Source organism: Euprymna scolopes, chromosome 1, assembly GCF_053919585.1.
Source record: "Euprymna scolopes isolate OS-2025 chromosome 1, ASM5391958v1, whole genome shotgun sequence".
In the NCBI taxonomy this organism is placed as follows: domain Eukaryota; kingdom Metazoa; phylum Mollusca; class Cephalopoda; order Sepiida; family Sepiolidae; genus Euprymna; species Euprymna scolopes.
The window spans coordinates 25,160,205-25,182,540 of NC_136482.1; the positions used below are offsets into that span (position 1 = coordinate 25,160,205).

General features: G+C 34.5%; 1 protein-coding gene across 2 annotated transcripts in view; it reads left to right on the top strand.

Annotated features, from left to right (window-relative positions):
* Positions 1-22,336, top strand: part of LOC145288126 (fructose-bisphosphate aldolase-like) — a 73,079-nt gene that overhangs the window by 12,145 nt on the left and 38,598 nt on the right. The window contains exon 1 of one of the 2 annotated variants that reach the window (XM_080136289.1): positions 15,896-16,046. The exons of the other annotated variant lie outside the window; for it this stretch is intronic. The gene's annotated coding sequence lies outside the window, so the exon portion shown is untranslated. Of the gene's footprint in view, positions 1-15,895; positions 16,047-22,336 lie in introns of those variants that run through there. 2 annotated transcript variants of the gene reach the window in all.

The following is a 22,336-nucleotide window of genomic DNA, read 5'->3' on the forward strand; positions in this document are numbered from 1 at the left end:
AGTCAGCTGACCAAATACCCCAGTACAAATAGCAGCTGACAACACCATGCTCTATAACAGGCAGGAGGGAAAACGAACAGACACATAAAAACAATGGTGGAAACTCTAGAGGAAGACCTCCAGTCTGTAGTGGAATGTGGTCTAAAATGGACGGTAATGTTCAATGCTGCCAAGATTAAGCCTGTTTCCTTTAATAATTACAAGAAACCTTCTCAACCATTAATAGCTATGGCTAAAGATACATTACCTGAAAGTACTTCTTTTAAACTCTTTGGCTTAGCCTTCACAGGGAACATGAGTTGGAACAGTTACAAGGCTGCTGCGAAGAAGGTGATCTCCCTCTACCATGCTAGAAAATTACTTACGCCTGAAAGCATTCTGTACCTCTACAACATCACCATTCACCATGTATGGAGTATTGTTGTCACATTTGGGCTGGTGCATCTGTTATTAGTCTCTCATTTCCGGACAGTGTCCAAAAGAGAGTCACGAACATGATAAGTCCTGAACTGTCATCTAAGCTTCAACTTCTGTCCCAACGACAAAATGTTACATCCCTCTATTTGTATTTTAATGGTGGATGCTCCAACAAACTACAAGCCCTTGTACCTCTTCGATGTAAATACCCTCAATAAACCCAAGCAAAGTCCCACCCTTGCACAGTAGAGATCCCTAGATGTAAGAAAGCCTTCTACCCTAATAGTTTCTTCCTTAGAACTGTTGGACTTTGGAATTCCCTTCAGGGTTCCCGCTTTCCCAGCTGTACTGACATGCAAAAGTTCAAGTGTAATGTGAACAGACATCTTGCTGCTCACCTCCCTACATAGTATCCCTGCAACTTATGCCCTAATAGTAGCCCCCAACATCAAAGTGGCTCTGTGCCTTGCTTGAGGTGAAAATGTAAAAAAAAAAAAAAAATCAACAATTCATGAAGAATATGACGGCATAAGCTTTGATAATTGTGACATAGTTTTGGTTGCAGAAGGACAGAAGGACGCTAAACTAGTGTTTCTTGAAGATGTTTTTGCAGTGTTAAAAACATCAGAACTAGGTCAACTACTTGTTTTTCTCTTTTAGTGAAGGAGAAAAGAACAAAAAAAAAACATTGAATGATAAGTTGTCGTCTAAAGTTCAAGGTTTTTTTGTTTTACCAAAATGTGAGAGAGCAGCAGTCGCGTTCTCATAAAAGAACGAAACATACCCGTGACCCGTTGGGTCACAATCACTACCACTTTTTGTACAACTTTAATTTTATTCAAAGATTTATAACATGTAAATCTTTTAAGACTTTCTTGCATAGCTAAAAACAAGTCTCTTTACTTCTGTATTACCTGTATTATATTTCTATTTGTCTGTCTGACTGCCTATCAGTTCTTGGAAACTACTTGGCCGATCTGCCTAAAATTTTGCATGAACCTTTGTTATGATAAGGTGTAGCAAACTAAGTATTATGGTGTCCGTTTAATGCACAGTTAAGGATTATTAGAGATTAATAGAGATTAGTCATTACAATACCAGATTTACTCTAGAATTTTTTTAGGAAACTACTGAGCCGATCCGGCTGAAATTTTGCATGAACCTTTACTACGATTATTTCAGAAAAGACATGATTCTTCACAAGAAAAAATAATTTCCACTTGGATAGACGTGTCTGAAATATAATCTAGCGTTAAGATTATAAACTTTTATTCTTTCTTTTGATATAAACTGAAATTTTAAGAGACATTGGAAGTTTGTGGTGAGATATTTGAACATAGATGATAATGTTTATGTGCCACCAAACTTTAGGAAAAATAGGACATCGTATGGTTAACTATGAGGGAGAAAGTTTTGTTCTAAAGAACTGGGCAGGCAAGAGTTTTTCTGGCTTATGAGTTGAAGTGATTACCGAGGTAGACAGATTATAGTTAGCCATCGAAAAGTGGTCAGTTTTTGGCTAGACACACACTTTGAGTTTTTGATTCGAGTTTGCGAACTTCTGCTGAAATGATAAAATTATTTTATTTTTCTTTATATCTTAGTGAATTTGTCTGTTCAATATTTTGAGCTACTTTTATGTTTTAAGTTACAAAGTTTACAACTTATTAATTGTTCATAACACGGCATTGTTAACTTATTTCAATGAAAGTTTTTTGTCCCAGCCAACGAGGCTTATCATAATCACCACCACCGAAATCAAACAGCTATTGATCTTGGCCAGGATGCACACTTAATAAAGACGACCACGGATCTTATTTGGTGCCATGATGAAGACAATGACAATGCTGTAGTCGGATGGATCTGTAAATGTATTGTAATATTTAATGCTGTTCTCCTTTAACAATTATAAGAAGCCTCTCCAATCACCGATATTCATGACAAATAACATCCTACTTGAGAATTCTTACTTCAAACTCCTCAGCTAAACATTCACAGGCAATATGAACTGGAATAAATACATTGAGGACATTGCCAAGGCTGTTGCAAAGAAGGAGGGTTTCTTCCATCGTTCTAGAAAATTGCACTCACTTGAGAGTATCCCTTACCTCTTCAGAGCCACTATTCGCCCATGCATGGAGTATTGTTGCCACATCTGGGCTCGTGGATCCATCACTAGTCTCTCCCTCTTGGTTAAGGTCCAAAAAAAGAGTCTTCAATCAACTAAGCTTCAACCTCTGTCCCATCGCCGCATTGTTGCAATCCTGTGCCTGTTTTACAAGTATTTTAATGGAATGTGTTTTGATGAACTCATTACCCCCTCGACGTCCATATACCCAACAAACCCACTTAACAACAAAATCGCACCCCTTCACTGTTGAGGTCCATAAATGCCAGAAAGCTTTCTAGTCTAATGGTTTCTTCCCTTGAACAGCTAGAATTTGGAATTCCCTTCCTGCTACTTGCTTCCAGGGCTATATTGATATGCAGAAGTTCAAAATGTAACCTAAACTAACCTCTTGCCAATCTTTCCTAGGCATGGTCCCAAATAGTAGCCCTTTACGTCCAAGTGGCGATATACCTGAGAAAAAAAAAAGATGACAACTTATCCGACCACACGTGGTTTCATAATGACCAGAAATGTTACAATTAACTTAAATCATAAATTAACGAAGACATTTGCAAGTTGTCCCATTTCTTTTTATTAATAATGTTCCACTAGGTTGTTAAGGGAGTAGAGATATATACTGTGTATGTCTATTATGAGATGACATCGGTTCAAATCTGCCCATAGGATCCTTTAATGCTTTTATTAGAATTAAACAGCAGTTGTCGTTAGATTATCGAAGTTAACAAACGTTGAACCTGGTTAGTACTAGATGAATGGCCAGTTTGGAATACTAGGTGTTGCATGTAATTTAGTATACATATATGTATAATACTTCATGGAGATAAACGCCTGTACCATGCGCAGTTCCAGGTCATCCTTGGATAATGTGCAGCAACTATTAGCTTCCCCCCCTGATATCCTACTACTATTAGTGATGGGACGATTCCAATATTTTTCCCGATTCCGATACAATTACCGACTCTGTACTAAATTCTTTGTATTTTAAAATCAATAAATATTTATTATTTTATCAGCAATGGAAGATTTTACTTTAAACAAAATCAAATAAAAAAGACAATTAAAAGAATCGTTTTGGCATCGGAAAATAGGGACCAATTTTTTCGATTCTGATACAGATTCCGATACTCCCAAAATTGTCGATTTTTTTAATTCCTGATTCTGATTCCAATTAATCGTCCCAATCGTCTAGTTTCTATACAAGAGGTAGATGGAATTTCTGAGCTGCGATGAAGGAAATACATTTAGAAAAGGGGATTCTATTGAAAAAAAAAAAAAACAAATAGATGGAGCCTGTTTGTTCTGTATGGCAATATTGTCACAAACAAAACACCAGCTTCCAATTTGTCATAAGCCAGCACGGAAGTAGTAAGGCTTAGAAAACTGTCATGAGAATATTCACATCAATACGCAATCTTGTCCAACGGGAGATAACGAAACATAAAAATACATTATTGATAGAAACTTTTTACTAATTCTCTGGGAGCATAATTGACCTAGTATATCTGTAATGAACGCACAGAGATGAGATACCGTCTGACCTATTGAGGTGCTGCATTTCTTTCTCTAACCTTTCCGTTGTTATTCTTTATTTTCTTTCCTTCTTTCTATTCTATGATTTCCTTTCCTTCTTTCTATTTTATGATTTCCTTTCCTTCTTTCTATTCTTTATTTTCTTTCCTTCTTTCTATTCTATGATTTCCTTTCCTTCTTTCTATTCTATGATTTCCTTTCCTTCTTTCTATTCTTTATTTCCTTTCCCTTGAAATAAAGCAGCACCCAAAATACAGCAAAGTAAAAAATTACTGGAGCATTAATTCAATCAATTATCTTGAATCAAAGTCACGTATTTGAATTTCGATTTATAGAGCAATCAGAGGGCGAACAAATCCAAGAAAAAAAAAATTTCAGGGAGTCAGTCACACGATCAAAACGTCAACAAAAGTAGCATCATTTGACGGACATGTGGAGGGAGACCCTTACGGCCGTTTTCTTTCTTACACTGAGCACCCGTCCTCGGCAATCAGTCCAACAGAGACTAGGTCATCATGACGGTAGTATTTCTAAATGACAAAGTTCTCTCTGATTCTCTCTCCTCTGATCTCGAGCGCGTGGTACAGTGGGGGAAGAGGTGGCTGGTTACTTTTAATGCATCTAAAACCAAGCTCCTATCTTTACATCATCAACGCTCTGATCCCCCTCTGGCATCAATTGAAATGGATGGCTCTCATCTAGGGGAAGCTCCATGTTTTGATAAGCTTCTGGGCTTGACCTTTACTCCTGACCTGAAATGGAATACGTACATCAAATCAGTTGCCAAGATCGCTGGAAAAATCCTAAGATCCTTCTATCACTCCAGAAGATATCTCACTACTGATGCAATTCTCTATCTATATAAAAGCCAAGTACGTCTAAGGATGGAGTACTGCTGCCATATCTGGGCAGGAGCTGCTAAAAACAGCCTATCCTGTCTTGACAGAGTACAAAATAGACTTTGTGGCTTAGTGGGGGATGCCCTTTTCTCTACCCTGCAACCTCTCTCCCACAGAAGAGACGTTGTGAGCCTATCCTTGTTTTATCATTATTTCCATGGCAGGTGCTCGTCTGAACTCCAATCTCTGGTCCCCCCTCGCCAATCTTTCACGAAAAACACCCTTCTAGCTGAAACCACTGCCAAAATTTTCCTCACTCTTTATCTGTGCCAAAACCAAAATGTAGATTCCATGAACAAAGCTTCTTTCTGAGAAGTGCACGCCTGTGGAACTCTGTTCCGTCTGCCTGTTTCCCACCTGACTACAACCTAGATGTCTTCAAGTCCAACATAAACAAGTTCCTGATGAACCGCCCCCTTAAGTAAGACACTTTATCAAATCTCCAATACTAACGTACTGTACACGAAATAACCCTTATCCCCGAGTGGCTTCCAGACCTTGATAAGTGGTGACCACCTTGTAAACAAAAGTTTTTTATTTTCTTTACTTTACCATAACAAGAACAAGGAATACTAAATTCAATGAATTAAGGTCGACGAAGTTTCTGACTTTTAGCAAGACATACAGACAGAATTAAGAGATAAAACTATCAAAGTGAAAGACCTGCTTTAATTTCAGTGAAGAAAACAATGTCAGAATTTTCATGAGGAACCACAATTTTTTTTTTTTTTACATAGGAATCATCACTTATCAAGGCCCGGAGGCCACTCGAGGGTAACGGTTATTGAGTGTACAGTAATCCATGGGATAATATCGTAATAATCGTTAGTAATGAAAATTTGATAAATTGGATTACTTAAGGGGGCGGTTCATCAAGGATTTGTTTACAACTTGACTTAAATAAAACGAACGTTCGTTAGCCGCGCCTTAATGTTATCAAAGTGATTCCTTTAAGCATTTGTATTTACCAGCTGCGGAATCAGACAACTTTGGTATTTGATTAAAATAATAACGTGAAGATATGTTTTTAAATAGGCCAAAGAGATAATAAACAACTCGAACTACATAACTTAAAAAGGGATATGTATATATATATATATATATATATATATATATATATATATATATATATATATATATATGCCTCCTAACAGATATACCTGGCATTACCTGGTATTAAACCTAACGTCAAATTCCTTAAAAAAAAAAAGGAAGTAGAAAACGGAAAGAAACTGAGATTATTATTTTTTTAACAATTCACTTCTTGTAAGTAAAAAAAAAAATTACTGGATCTTAGATCGAAACCAAAACCTAAAAACAGTGAGTCAAGTACGATAACCATTAGGCCAGCTTGCTACAATCTTTAAAAAGTGTTTTCAAGCCTACTTATTCTTAACATAAGGAAACTGTTATGTGAATGATTCACGCATGTGCAGTCATGAAGTATGAATGCGATGACCCCAAGTATCAATTTTTAACTTTGACCTCTTAGCAGCCTTTTTCTGGACGAAAACCGATTAAAAAGTTTTCCATATGTCTGAATACCCTATATACCAAATTTCAAGTCTGTAAATCCAAAATTAATTGTTGAGGGAGTTGTCCTCTGTTATACACACATCTCACTTTTATAGATAAAGTTGAGTTTTATTTCTCACTCTGACATTGATGTTAAAAACCTGCTTCTTTATTTAAAAATTATTAAAATGAACTTCTTATTATACTTAGTAATAGATATGCGGACAACTACAACTAATTTGCATATTCATTTGAAAAACTAGTGTTAATTAATTACTTATTTAATTTTTATAGTTTCTTATTATATAATTGGTTTTATTTCACTGTTATACTGAACTCTATTTATGCATAGTTTCTACATTCTGCATAATTGCATATAATTTGATATGAAAACGTTCTTGCACAAGGATGTATATATATATATATATATATATATTTATAACCATCGACGTACAGTCCTGTTTCGTTGTATCACAACTCATCAGTGCCGCTAGACTAGCACCTCTCCCAAGCCAAGGATCAAACCTAGAACCATCGTGTTGACAGTCGGCAGTTCTACCACTTAATCATGGAAGCGATGTCTGCAAATAACCCATCCGAATGTCTATTTAAACAAACATCCGTCCGCTACTTGTACAGTGCTCAAACCGCTTGTTTGTAAAAAAAACGTGAGTTTCACATTTTTCAGCCAATTAAGTAGTGAGTGAGATTATTTACGACAGTGCTCAACCCAAATAGGCGGCTTTAAAATATATTTGTAGTCGTCGACATACAGTCCTGTTTCGTTGTATCACAACTCATCAGTGCTGCTAAACTAGCACCTCTCCCAAGCCAAGGATCGAACCTAGAACCGTCGTGTTGACAGTCGGCAGTTCTACCACTTGACCACGGAAGCGATGCCTGCAAATAACCCGTCTGAACGTCTATTTAAACAAACATCCGTCCGCCACTTGTACAGTGCTCAAACCGCTTGTTTGTAAACAAACCACAAGCTTTGCATTTTTCAGCCAATTAAGTAGCAAGTGAGATTATTTACGACAGTGCTCAACCCAAATAGGGGAAGTGACCTTGTTGGCACGTGTGTGAACAGTATCTACCAAACTACTTTCTGAGTATTTGGTCTACAGAGTTGAAATTTGATATACAGGGTATTTGGACCTGTAGCACACTTTTGATTTGTTTTTAACTGCTAAGAGGTCAAGATTGAAAAAATATAGACACAATTCGACTATATCCGTTTTTTTTCTGCACATACACTAATTAATTATTTGATAAAACATTTTTTTGTAGTTTTTGTGTATGTATGGATTTAGGTCATACACAAACAAATAAGACTGAGGAGCTATATGTTTTGGTTTGATTCTAGCTGATGGCACACAAGTCACTACTATGTATTAGGTACAATATAATAATCAGTACAGAATTGGTTCTATGATAATAAGTATGAAATATGCATGAATATCCATGCATATTTTTCAATCAGACAATGCTGAGCGATCTGTTTATATATATATATATATATATATATATATATATATATATATATATATATATATATATATATATATATATATATATATCTTGAAAGTTTTTAACCTTTAAAACTATATAAAAAACTTATTATTTAAGTTTTATATCTTTTTATCTTTTGTTGGAAAACTATTTAGTCAGTAAGTCATTTAATCACTTGCAATCGCTGCATCAACTTGCTTTCTCAAATTCACAATAGTCCCAATGTTATTTCAGGGATAATCAGTTGTCTACCATGAAACACTGTTTCGGGGAATATATATATATATATATATATTAGCACGGAGACCTGATGTTGTCTGAAATTGAATGAGGATCAACAAATGTTCCACCCTTCCCTTCATATTTTATTGTCATCAAAATTGGTGAAATCGCCCATTTTGTAATCCTACCGATTAATTACCTATTATAGTTAGGGAGCACACAGGGAGGAAGCTTCACATGCCTCCCTGCGGTGACTTAGTCCACAATTCGTTGTAGTCTACATTGCACTGTAGAGAATCTACTGTTGATTTGATAAAATTTTCTATAAATAATGTCTTCACTTAAAGGTTAAAATGCAAAAGTCAAGTATTATGGTCCGATTGTGCTCTAAACAGAGACATTTATTTCGAACGCGCCCCTCTCTTATCAAAGAACCAACTCTTGATTTTATGAAATTATTTTTACATAATCATTTGAATTAAAGTTAAACATATAAAAATCAATGATCATGGTTCAATTCTGCTCTATAAAGAAACATTCATTTCGAATGCGCTCCTGTCTCATAAAAATATACTGTTGATTTTATCGGCTAGGTATTTCTGCTTGTACAGTGATAAAACTTCTCAAATGCGCTTGTGATGTTAGGTTGTATAAGAGTGTTAACTTTGGTCAAAATCGGGCTTTCTTCTTTAATCGGCTTGTTTTAATTATCTCTTTTTGATACTTATCAACTGCATACTGCATTCTGATACAAAACCTATGCAAGAACACTCCCAGACATATCAAGTATCTTCGTGTGAAATTAAAAAAAAATCAGCTCAACCGTTTCTCCCTCTTTTTCTTTCTTCCTTTCTTTCTCTCTCTCACACACACACCGACAAAGTTCCTTTTATATAATAACAGAGATATATACATGGGGTGTTCCAAAAATAATGCTTCCTAGTGTTTTTATTCTGCCAGAATAGATCAGAGGGATTGCAAATTGCATTGTTATGATGACTGAACTTATGCATTCATAACCTGAAAATTTCATCTCTCTGTTGCAGATATTCATGGTGTGAGACTCTAAGAAAGGACCCCTGTTGTATTGAGCACTCTAGGAACAGTAAACAAAGAAACATTTATTTTCTAATCCAGATAATTAATTCATGACGTTAGATAGTTTTAATATTATGTGCTTTGGGAACTATCCAGGTTTGTTAAATAATTTGTTCCATATTATTTAATTATTGGAATTCTTTTGATATGAGTAATTTGTATATTTTATTATTTATTTATTTAAGGATTATTATCCTCATCTTTTATACATGTTGTGTTAATGACGTTTCGACCTTCGTCAGGTGGTTAACCCCGCCGAGATAGGAATGCTGAATCTTCAGTAATTCATAGTTGTTGTCTCACCATCATTTGGCCAACTAATCCTCTGACCGGCTTTGGGTAGGATTGAAACCGCTATCTTCAGATAATGCTCACCTAGAACTTTAGGGATTCAACATTTCTATCCACTGCACTGTGGACCCCGAAGGGCGATCATGGTTGAAGTTTTTGGTTTATAAATCCATTTTTTTTTGTTATCTGATCTTCCATTGTTGGGTCTGTACCTAATTCTTTTGAGATGAGTAATTTGTATATTTTATTATTTATTTGCCGACTATTACCCTCATCTTTTATAGTTGTTGTTTTAATGACGTTTCTCTACAGTTCCAGGTGAGTATTGTCTGAATATAGTGGTTTCAATCCTATCCAAAGCTGGTCAGAGGAATAGTTGGCCGAAACATCGTTAAAACAACAACTATAAAAAAAATGAGATAATAGTCCGCAAATCAATAAATAAAATATAATTTGTTCTACTTCTAAATTCATAAATTTATCAATGAGACTAATGAAGCCAAAGAGACCCTTCAGGAAGCAACAGACTAAAATACCCGAAATATCCACGTGCTAAATTTATCTAAAATTGAACTTCAAATGACTTACGATTTCCATCCAAAATACACATCACCCCCAGCAGTCGTCAATAAGGTAAAACTATACTTGTATTAACATTAATTATCGATCTATACATATGTATTAATAATTTATCTTATTATTGTTCTTTTAAGAGAATATATGATTAGCATAACTATCTTTGAAAGTAGATTTGTAGATCCAAAATATATCATAGTTCTATTTCTCTCTTCAATCTTGTAGTCATACACTATTAGATTGAAGTTCAACTGCAGAGTTTAAGTTATTATTTAATTCATTATTGTTCGTTTACGATTTCTTATAGTATTTTTAGAAGCTGTAGTAGTTGAGGCTAGGTTATAAGAAGTGAGAATTTAATTGTGTGTTTATTCCCTAGCTTGCTATCTCTATCGAAGAGTTTTGCAATAACTCCCTAGGAATATTGCTGAGGATGTGATTACTGTATGGAAGTTTAAACAATATAGAATTACAACGCCTATTTTTCCTCCTCCTAGCATAGTCTAATGAGTGTTGGGGTGAGTTATGTTCGATATTCACATCTCTTATATATCCATAATTATCATGGTTTTTCTTAACTTTAGATGTAATGCTGTCCAGAGTCATATGATATGATACAATATGAGAGTGTTTTTAACTTCTACATTTTCCCTTCAGTATTTTTTCAACTAATTCATTTTTAACAAAAATTATTTTTTGTTATATCTAGATGTTGATAGAGCAGCTTTAATAAGTCAGCGTGGACAAAACACACACTTTTGTATTACTTGCTTGCCTTAAGTATATTTTAAACTATGAAAACCAGCTTATAAAAATCAGAAACGAAACGAATCAAGACAGAAGTTTTTGTACATATAAATATAAAGCTTATTTAACATTATGGGGGCTTACCCATTCATTCATAATGGACTCTTCTAACCATTGTAAAAAACCCGAAAGTTAATACTCTGGTGGCTAAGTATCGCGACCTAGCACAAAACTACAAATAGTCTACTTTAACAGTCGGATATACAGGCAACTTATTTAAACCGTTATTATTTGCGTTTTTTCCTAGGGCCACAGCAACTGGCGGCGAGCTTCCGAGAGCTCATGAGGGAAAACCGAATTTTATCCCAGTGTTCTTACAACTTGCGATAAGTATTCGAGATCTCGCGTTAAAAAGTCGAATTTAAAATATTTCAGTGTTCTACAACAACTGACGCCAAAGTATTCGAACTAACAACATGGTATTCAAAGGACTCACCTCAACAACAGCGACGAGATATTCGAAGGAGCAAATAGTGTTCCAAAACCATAAGCAACGAATAATTCATAGAGTCGGTACCGTCACATCGGACAACTGAACGTTTTAAGGTAGCAACTCTCCAGAATTCTGACTGATTGTTTTTCTAAAGAATCATCAACTCAGTTTCGGCGCACAAACTCTCATTTCGCCGCATCAACTAAAAGAAAAAAGAAAAGATTGTTTAGTGCGTGTACAAGTTATGAATGAAAAATCCGTAAGTTGATTTTTTAACTAAAAAGTGATTTCTCGGTTTTCGTTTTTTTTTCCTTTAGTTTTCTCTCAAAGAGAAAATTAATTGCTGTGAAAAAAAGAACTTAATTTTAAGTTTTTTTTCTGTCAAGGAAGAAAGGTGAACTTTTACCTCAAGATATATATTGTATTGATCGTTAAGAAAGGAAAAAGGCTCTCTGGAAAATGAACAACAGCAACGATATCACCACCACAACAACAAAAACGAGAGAAAACAGATTTATTATTACAAACTTTAACAAATAAAAATCAAATCGGGGAAAGCAACATGTCGGTCTACCAAAATGCAGTGAGTAAGACAATTTCATTTACGCCATGAACAATAAAAAACTTTTGCCTTGTATTTTAGAAGGTATGATAACATAAGCCTCATCCTCGTTGACGAAATGTTGCATCCCTCTGTCTGTTCTACAAGTATTTTAATGGTGAATGCCCCGACGAACTACAAGCACTTGTATCCCCTCGGCATAAATACCCCCGACAAACCTGGCAAGCAACAAAATTCCACCCCTACACAGTAGAGATCTCTAGATGTAAGAAAGCCTTTTACTCCAACTCTAGAACTGCTAGACTTTGGAACTCCCTTCCGGGATTCTGCTTTCACAACTGTACTAACATGCAGAAGTTCAAGTGTAATCTTGCTGCTCAACTCCCTTCATAATGCCCCTGCAAATCCTGATATTAGCCCCATACAGCAAAGTGGCACTGTGCCTTGTTTGGGGGAAAAATTGGACGGACTTCAAAATTGTCCACTTATTGCTTCGAAAACTGTGAGCCACATAACACAACAAATTTGTGGAGTACATTTTACCGCAAAAAACGTGTGACTTAAGTTTTTCTGAAAATGTAAAATTCTTAACAGGATTGTCCAGCCCCAAAATGTCGCTTTTTTATAAGAGGTGGAAATGCCTGGATTTAACCAAAAAAGATGATGCGGACAATTAATCATTCGCATCCATAATCAACAAACATTACAACCATTTTAAACTAGCTGAATTGACGCTGACGATTATAAATGCCTGATTTTTGTACAAGGATTGATATCAACAGAAAAACTCTGAAATACAACGCAGAGTTTTAACTAAATTAGAAAGTTAACCAAAACTAACACTACAAAAGTTAGTAAAAGACTGCCAACGAGTAATTAGCGTTAAAAATGATTCAAAGAACATGGAAGAATCTGGCATCGCGTACGTAAGATATATAAAAAGTCAAAATCCTTTTCTCCAGAGAAAATAAAAAAGAAAGGACATTATCCCCCCCCCCCACATACATAGATAATGCACTTCTCTGGAAATCAAAGTAAGTTACCATCAAGTCTATGTTATCGCTGCACAGTCCTGCATTGGAGTAAAGACTTCCCATGCTGCGCAAAAACTTGTTGAACTTGTAAGAGAATTGGGCATAAAAGCTCCCTTTGTAGAGCAAAGAATAAAATAAAAGTCGTGTATGACACACTAGAAAAAAAAAAAAAAACAAACAAAACAAAACAAAAAAAAAACGAACAAACAGACGTAAATATGCGATGATTAAAATATTAAATAAAAGCGTAAAGTTTCAATTAGATTCGAGATCAAACCTGTCAATCACAAATTTGCATATATAAATGCTTAATAAATCTACCATACTAAAGTCTTGTAAAACAGCCAGAATAGTGACTGGGTAGAAAATAAATTTTGAAGGAGAATTAATCACTAATGCTACATTTAACGGTACGACAAAGAAATTAAACGTGTTTGTATATATATTAAAAAAAAACAAAACATGGAAAATGTTTTTTATACAGATTAGATGCAACGATTCAATTTGTGGAATTTGCCTATAAATACATTTTGTCAAAAAATGGAAACTCTAACGACAGAAGAAAAATCTCAAGTCATAATTCAAAGAAAATTTTCCTGAAGTTTTCTCAGCCGGTCTGGGCGAATGCACAAAAATGTCAGCCAGATTAGAACTCAAAGATAATACGCGGCCAGTATTTAAAAAAATAAATAAATAAAAAGAATAAATAAATGTGCCGTTTGATTCATCGGAGAAAATTAAGGCACAGCTTGAAAGACTCTAAAAACCGGTATCTTATCAAAATCTTAATCTAATCAATGGGCACCTCCGATCGTCTATGTTAAAATGAAGTCAAAAGAAATCCCTGTTTATGCTGACTTCAGCACGGGTGTGAACTCAGTTCTAAAAGGCTACCATTACCAACTTCCTAGCTCCGAAGAAGCTAAATGGAAGAAAAAAATCTTCTATAAAATTGATCTGTGTGACACGCACCTTCATATTCCAGTCGAGAAAAATAGCTCGAAGTTGCTTTGTTTTTATACCAATAAGGAGTGCTTCAAAATCGAAAAGTAAGCTTTTGGAGTCAAGGTAGCATAGCCATTTTCCAAAAAAAAAATTATGGATACTATGTTAGGCAAAACAGGCCAACTCTAGTATATAGATTTCGTGGGACTACTGGAAGATTGATATTGCCTAATTGTGGTGGACAGCTACACAAAATGGTCAGAAGTGCTAAGAGATGATCCACTACAGAGGTAATTATTAATTTTCTCTATGAATAATTTGTCCAGTTTAGAGTTGTCGATTGCTTAGAAAGTGACAACGGAACTCAATTTACATCCTTGGATTTCGAGGAGTTCTTTGAGACGTTCAGAATTAATCATGTCACGACTCCCCAGTACCACTCGCGATCAAACGAGTAGGCGGAATGGAAGATTGATATTGCCTAATTGTGGTGGACAGCTACACAAAATGGTCAGAAGTGCTAAGAGATGATCCACTACAGAGGTAATTATTAATTTTCTCTATGAATAATTTGTCCAGTTTAGAGTTGTTGATTGCTTAGAAAGTGACAACGGAACTCAATTTACATCCTTGGATTTCGAGGAGTTCTGTGAGACGTTCAGAATTAATCATGTCACGACTCCCCAGTACCACTCGCGATCAAACGAGTAGGCGGAATACTTTGTCGATACGTTGAAACGAACACTCAAGAAAGTGTGCGGTACACCTACAGAAACAGCAATGTAACAGTTTGTACAGGTTTATAAGATCACAACTAATCCTTACACACCCTCAGCATTATCACCAACAGAGACTATGTTCCAGTAGAAGATGAGACCTGTATTTAAAACAAACTATTACCGGAGCAAACAAAATTAAGGACTTCTAAAAAACACAGGAGAAAAAGTTTTCTATAAAACATACGAAAACAACACGTTTTTCTGGGAACTAGGCACAATATACAAAAAAATTGGAAATCTGCCTAAAGACGACTGAAGAAAATCAGTGGAAAGTACTTGCAAAAAAAAAACAGATGGACGAAAACGACTATGGAACTTTCTTACACAAATTTGACCTCGATATTAGAACGACCATACGAAAAATGGAGAAATTACAAAAACTGATGATTAAGCAGAAACACTCTGTGCTGTTCAACAATATCTATCTCTCTATATATAAAAGTGATCTTATCCGTGTACGTGCATAAGGGTCTCTACCAATCTTCTCTCTGAAATTTGGATCCACAAAATTGAAACAGGGGATTTGGATCAGTGGAAAAATTTCGATCTGAAATTTTGCTGGTAAAAATTGAAAATAAATAAATAAATAAATAAAAAACGACCTTGGCAGGAGTTGATCGATAAAACCTATTATTCATGCACATGCACAAATATATACTATTCATAAATTGTAATTGCTTAATTCCTTTAACCTTTCTTATCTATCTCTTCATAGCTCAAATGGTAGCAATCAAGACTAAAGCACTAAATGTTTTCGTTTCGATACTAGTTCATGGCACAAAATCATTTCTTTTAACTTTTGAAATATATAGGTTATATGTGCTATTCAATAGAGAATTGGTTCTCTACTAATGAATACAAAATCTGAATTAATCAAAATATCATTTTGAAGCATATTTTATGACCGGGCTACACCGGACAGCCTGCTATGCTAGTTTCTTATAAGAATATATTTCAGTAATAAATTATAGGCACGTAATCATAGAGGTTTATACTTTTCACACACCTTAAATCTCTATGATTAATATATTAAGATATATGACGTGTGATTAGGATTTATTTACGAATCGTGATTCAAAGCAAAACATTTTAGAAATGTCTAAACGCTACTTTTATTGTTATAAACGTAAAAGAAATCGTATCAAAACAAAAACACTGAAAAATATTATTGTCGTCATGATAAGAGGTAAGATGACGTCATTTCTGATATAAAACTTTCGACGATGATTTGGCTGTTGCAGAATCACAGCAAAAACAATTGAGGAGTGTATCCTCTTTTTAGCGAGCAGTTACAGGTAAGCGATTCTAATTCCTTTTTCCACAGGATTTATATACAGTAGAACCCCGGGATACGGTGGCCGTAGGATACGTTTTTTTCAGAATACGATGTGGAATATGATGTTTTTCCTGTCCCTGGTTACGGTATTTACCCCGCCTTATGGTGTTATTGGTCTCCCAGCAAAAGGAGGATAGACCTGTAAATTCACCCTTGTCCGTTCGTCTGTTCGCACTTTTCTTAATAACTACACCTTGGAAATTTTTGAAATTTTGCACAAACATTAAACATGATATGAGTAAAAAAAGTAACAGAACGGATTTTTTGGGAAAACTCCGATTGTCTCCCTATGAGTACCTTTCGGGTTAAAATGGCTAAAATTGACACTTTTGTGCTTATCAAAAAAAAAAAAAAAAAATTGATACCTTGGATTTTTATAAAACTTTCTGAAAAGTTGTAACTAACTGATTATTATATAATTTTGTTTGTCTATACTTTGCAATAACTCTTGGGTGTGCCCCAGGGGCTCTTTTAGGACTAATAAAAACACTCCATTTTTGGGACTATTTTACCATATTTGTCCAAAATTTTCCGTGTATGTCTATTTAGCAGTTTTGCATGGTGCTGAACTCAAATTTAAATATGTTAAGGACTTGGAGACTTTTGGGGCTAAAAGGGTGTGTGCAAATGATGCACTCAGTCATTTCTTTTTTTTTTGAATGGTGTAGAACTCAAATTTACATATGTTAAGGCCTAAAACTGTACCGTTTGTTCATTGTCACCAGGATTTGACGTCCCCTTGGGACTTTTGGGGCTAAATGTGTGTGCGTGTGGGGGGGGGGCAAATGCTGAACTTAGTCATTTTTTTTATGCCTCGTTCACTGTGTACTCACGGGGGACCATGCATGCTTCATTTGTTTATAATGTTTTTTTTTTTATTATATACATAAATAGATACAGGATAAAGTTAAGCATTAACTTATTCAATGGAGTTTCAAAACTTGTTATTCTTCTTCCAGAGGAAAAACAGCCAGCAAAATAACTTTTATAGAGATTAGCTATAATTTTGCTGATTAGCACACCAATTGAAACCTTAAAAAATTGCAAGAAGTAATATTCTGTAGTGTATTTTGTCACTAATTTTTAATGCCGTTCTCCTAGTATCTACTGTGTGTGTGTGTGTGTGTGTGCGTGTGTGTGTGTGTGCGTGTGTGTGTGTGTGTGTGTGTGTGTAAAAGAAAGTGTCTATATAAAAGCAACCGAAAAAAAGCCTCTTTAACAACAAAATTACTTCTGATGACGATCACTGATCGAAAGCGCTCAAGGAAAAATGGCCGACACAAACTCCCTCAGTTACATATGATACAATTTATCACCTGAAACCAAACGAAATTATTGTCAAATCGAGAAGATTAACAGAAAATCAAGAAGAAAGAAAACTGTCGTATTTAATCAAACTTGCCTCAACAGTGACTTGCTGCCTAAATATATGCACGCACACACACACACACACACACACACACACACACACACACACACACACACACACACACACACACACACACACACACACACATATATACTTCAGAAATTAAAATTTAACACATTAAAATATTGTTTTTTAGTTCAGTACATGTGAACTTCAGTCCAATACATTTGAACTCCGTTTAATTATAAACACACACACACACACACACACACGCACACACACACACACACACACACATGCACATACACATATATATTTGATATAAATATTAATACTAATATTTATATGAAAATCTTATCCAGATGAAAATGCTCAATATTCTAGATAGAATGAAAGTAATTAAAATTAATTATATGAAAGTAATTAAAATGTTTGCAAATTATGATTTGCAACATTTATTGTTCACACAAAAGATACAGGATAAAGTTAAGCATTAACTTATTCCATGGAGTTTCAAAACTTGTTATTCTTCTTCCAGAGGAAAAATAGCCAGCAAAAAAACTTTTATAGAGATTAGTTATAATTTTGCTGATTAGCACACCAATTGAAACCTTAAAAAATTGAAAGAAATAATATTCTAAATATTATATATATATATATATATATATATATATATATATATATATATATATATGTGTGTGTGTATTACAATAGAAAAATATGAACATGAAAAGTAATATGGTTAAGCTTAAACATAGAAAAGTAAAGGACTAGTTGTTAAAACTGGAAAAGAAAAGGACAAGATATTCTAGTAAAAACTATAATAAATTTATAACTTAAAATATTGCAGCATTAAGAATTTAAAAAAAAATTCAAGTTAACATTATATAATATCAAAAATATATTAGTAAGATATATATATATATATATATATATATATATATATATATATATATATATATATGTGTGTGTATGTATATGTATATATATATATATATATATATATATATATATATATATATATATACTTATTTATGAGGAAACATGTTTATTCAATTATATTTCACCTTTTATTTATACCAATCCTTTAATTTATGAAGATGTATGTAACTACAGAGCATATAGAAAATAAATGGCAAAAGTCTTTATTCCAAATTTCAAGATGTTGGCCATCTTACTGTTTATTTCCTTAAGTATGTTGACATGCACAATTCTCGACAGTATCTGTTTCGTAGCGCAAAATCATTCCTGCAATTAATGTGTCAATTCACGAATTTATTTTGCCCTTAACTCATCAGAAGAAACAGCTCTTATCAATTTCAAAAGAAAACGAAGGCATGATTACAAAATCCGAAAACTGGAGAGAAGTTGCAATTCTTTTTCATTTTGTTACACCATCGTTCATGTCACTGTATACGACGGCTGTCCCCCCACCCCCTGAAAATGAGGTTTAATCTACTGGATCGGCTGCTTGATGACATGTTAGTCTTGATAACGTGAACAAAATCTGTTTATTGTTCATATCCAAAACGAGTTAATTTAACTGATATGATTTATATATGTATTTATTGTTGTAGCCATCATCATTAACCTCGTGAACCTAACACACATAAAAAATTAGGACACATCCTCTGAAAACTACAAACTCTTATAAAACCATAAAATGAATGTTTTTCCTATTATCTCTCTATGATACCCTAAGATACCCATTCTAAAATGTACACGCCTTCTCACTAAACACCTGAATTTGATAGGGTTTGGCATGAAGGTCTATTTCACAAGATTTCCAGCTACTGAATATCTGGAAATGTTTTCTCAACCATCAAGCCGTTTCTTTCTGATAGATCTATAGTATTAATCATAGATGGCATGCCTCAATGATCCATGCTGAGCCCAACTCTCTTCCAGATCTTCATCAATGATCTCCCAAGTCATATACTAATACCTTTCGTTGACATCTATACAGATGACACTATCATCCATGGCAACACTTCAAAGGTCATCAATGACCAATATCTTTCTTAGTTTCTCTCTTCCATGATGCAACAGGGCAAAAAGTGGCTGATTAGTTTTTATGCATCCCAAATGAAGCTTCTATGTTTTCGCAAACAACGTTCTGATTCATACTTAGTCTCAATTGAAATCAATGGCTTTCGGCTTTGAGGAAGAATCCTACTCTGACAAACTTTTGGGACTGACCTTCATTCTTGACCTGAAATGAAAGACTTACATCGAATCTGTTGCCAATGTTGCTGGAAAAAATGGTTGGATCATTTTACCACTCCACAAAGTATTTCACTTCCTATATGCAATCGTCTGCCTATACATGAGCTGAATATATCCTAAGATAAAATACTATTGCCACATCTGAGGAGGGACTTTTAAGAGTACTGACATTTCAAAGATGGTGTAACAAAAATGCAAAAATAAAAAAAAATTGCGGCGTCTCTCCCAATTTTCGGATTTTGTAATCATGCCCATAAGTCTTTATTTTCTTTTGAAATTGATAAGTGCTTTTTCTTCTAAGGAGCTAAGGGCGAAATAAACTCAAGAATTGACATAATAATTACATGAATGATTTTGTGCTATGAAACAAGTACTGTCAAGAATTGTGCATGTCAGCATACTTAAGGAAATAAATGGTAAGATGGTCAACATGTTGACATTTGAAATGTAGACTTGTGTCACTTATTTGTTGTATATATATATATATATATATATATATATATAAAAATGGTAATTAGTAAAAACCTGAAGAGAGTGCTCAATACTATTGCAGAGCAAACATGCGTTGTATTTTTATTATTATGTTTTATCTGTTTAGTTACACACGTTTCGGTTGTCGGACCATATCTTCAATCCAGCAGCCTCGTCAGACCTTACAGAAATGGCTATTATTATTTGGAAGAACGATTTCTCTCTCTCTCTCTCTCTCTCTCTCTCTCTCTCTCTCTCTCTCTCTCTCATCTATTTCATATACTCCAGTGTCTAGCTAAACAACTAAAAACAGCCAAATCTTAAAACCCAAAATTGAAATTCCTCCCCTTTCTTCTCCTTACCCTTGCCTTTTATCTCCCTTTCTCCCCCGCCTCCTCCCTACATAATTTACCTATTGTCGATCTCCGCACCCTCCCTCTTATTATCTCTCCCCCCCCACCATGTTTTTTCTCGGATTTCCTCTAAAATCGTTCTTCCAAATAATAATAGCCATTTCTGTAAAGTCTGACGAGGCTGCTGGATCGTAGATATGGTCCGGCAACCGAAACATGTGTAACTAAACAGATAACGGTAATAAAAAATAAAATGTATGTATATATATATATATATATATATATATATATATATATATACACACACATACTTACCTATATATACACATAATACCTATATATATATATTCATACCTATATATATACACACACATACCTATATATATATATATATATATATATATATATATATATATATATATATGCACACTACTGATCAAAAACTTAAGACCATTTAAAAATTAAAAAAACAAACTTTTTTTGAAGGATAGATTTTAAACTCTTCCGACTTAAGGTTAGCAATACTACTATCTAAAAGGTTATGGAAACAAAAAGCTACATTCCAAAGATTTATTTTTAAATTTACATTTTTATTAAATTAGGCTTTTTACACATGATCAAAATTATAAGACCAGCGACAAAAATTCTATTAAATTGTACAAAAAGTGTATGAAAACATTCAACAATCAAACTTAATAATGAGTTCTACCTCCATTGCTTTTGATGACTCCAAAAATTCTTTGGGGCATGCTAGAAAAAAGGGTTTCCATTAAGGTGCGGGTATCCTGCTTCAGTTTCTGAATATGGCTTCACGAAGTTCATTTTTTGTTGAATATTGTTTGCTATTTCGATAAACCTCTCTTGTCATCCATCCCCGAACATTTTCAATTGGGTTCAAGTCCGGTGAGCATGCAGGATGTCCCAGGAGTTGGACTCCATATTCTTGTAGAAAGCTCAAGGTCCGTCTTGCAGTGTGGATTGCAGCATTATCCTGTTAGAATAACCATCCATCCCCACACAAACGATGACCTTCCATCATCAAAGATACTTTTTGTAGCATGCTAACATAACTAGCTGCTGTCTTACGACCTTGCACCACCTGGAGCTCCATCGTCCCTCTGTAAGAAAAGGCAGCCCATACAATTACGGACCCTCCACCACTATGACAAGTGGAAAAAATTTCAAGGGGCATGTTTTTGTTATGTCAATATCGCTGGAAGCCATCAGGACCATCTAAATTGAATTTTTTCTCATCAGAAAACAGGACTTTCTTCCACTTCTCAATGTCCAAGGTTTAGTATTCACGACCAAATCTTAAGTGGTTCACTTTGTGATGTGGAAGCAATCCAGGAATTTGTTTACGCTTTTTATTACCATGCCTTTTTGTTGTAAGTGTCGTCTGATGGTTATTGGACTGCAATCAGCATCAGTAACCGCCTTAATTTGACTAGAAAAAAGTCATCTTTCATTCATAACAACCCACCTTATTCTCCTACTGAATTCAGGAGAAATTTGGGAGGGCTTATCAAAGGATTTTGCTTTTCCATAATTCTCAGTGTTCTTTAGAAAGTTGCAAATCACAGTTTTACCGCGATTTACCTTATCTGCTATCGCTTGCTGTGACATACCTTGCTTATGGAATCCTAGAATTTGAGAGTGCTCAACTTCGGTTAGTTTTCTTGCTTTAGGCATGATAACACATTTACACAGTGATTGCTAATCTCTAACTGAACTAAAAACATTAGAATTACCATAAATCTAACAATTTATACCCTTGGTCTTATAATTTTGATCATGTGTAAAAAGCCTAATTTAATAAAAATGCAAATT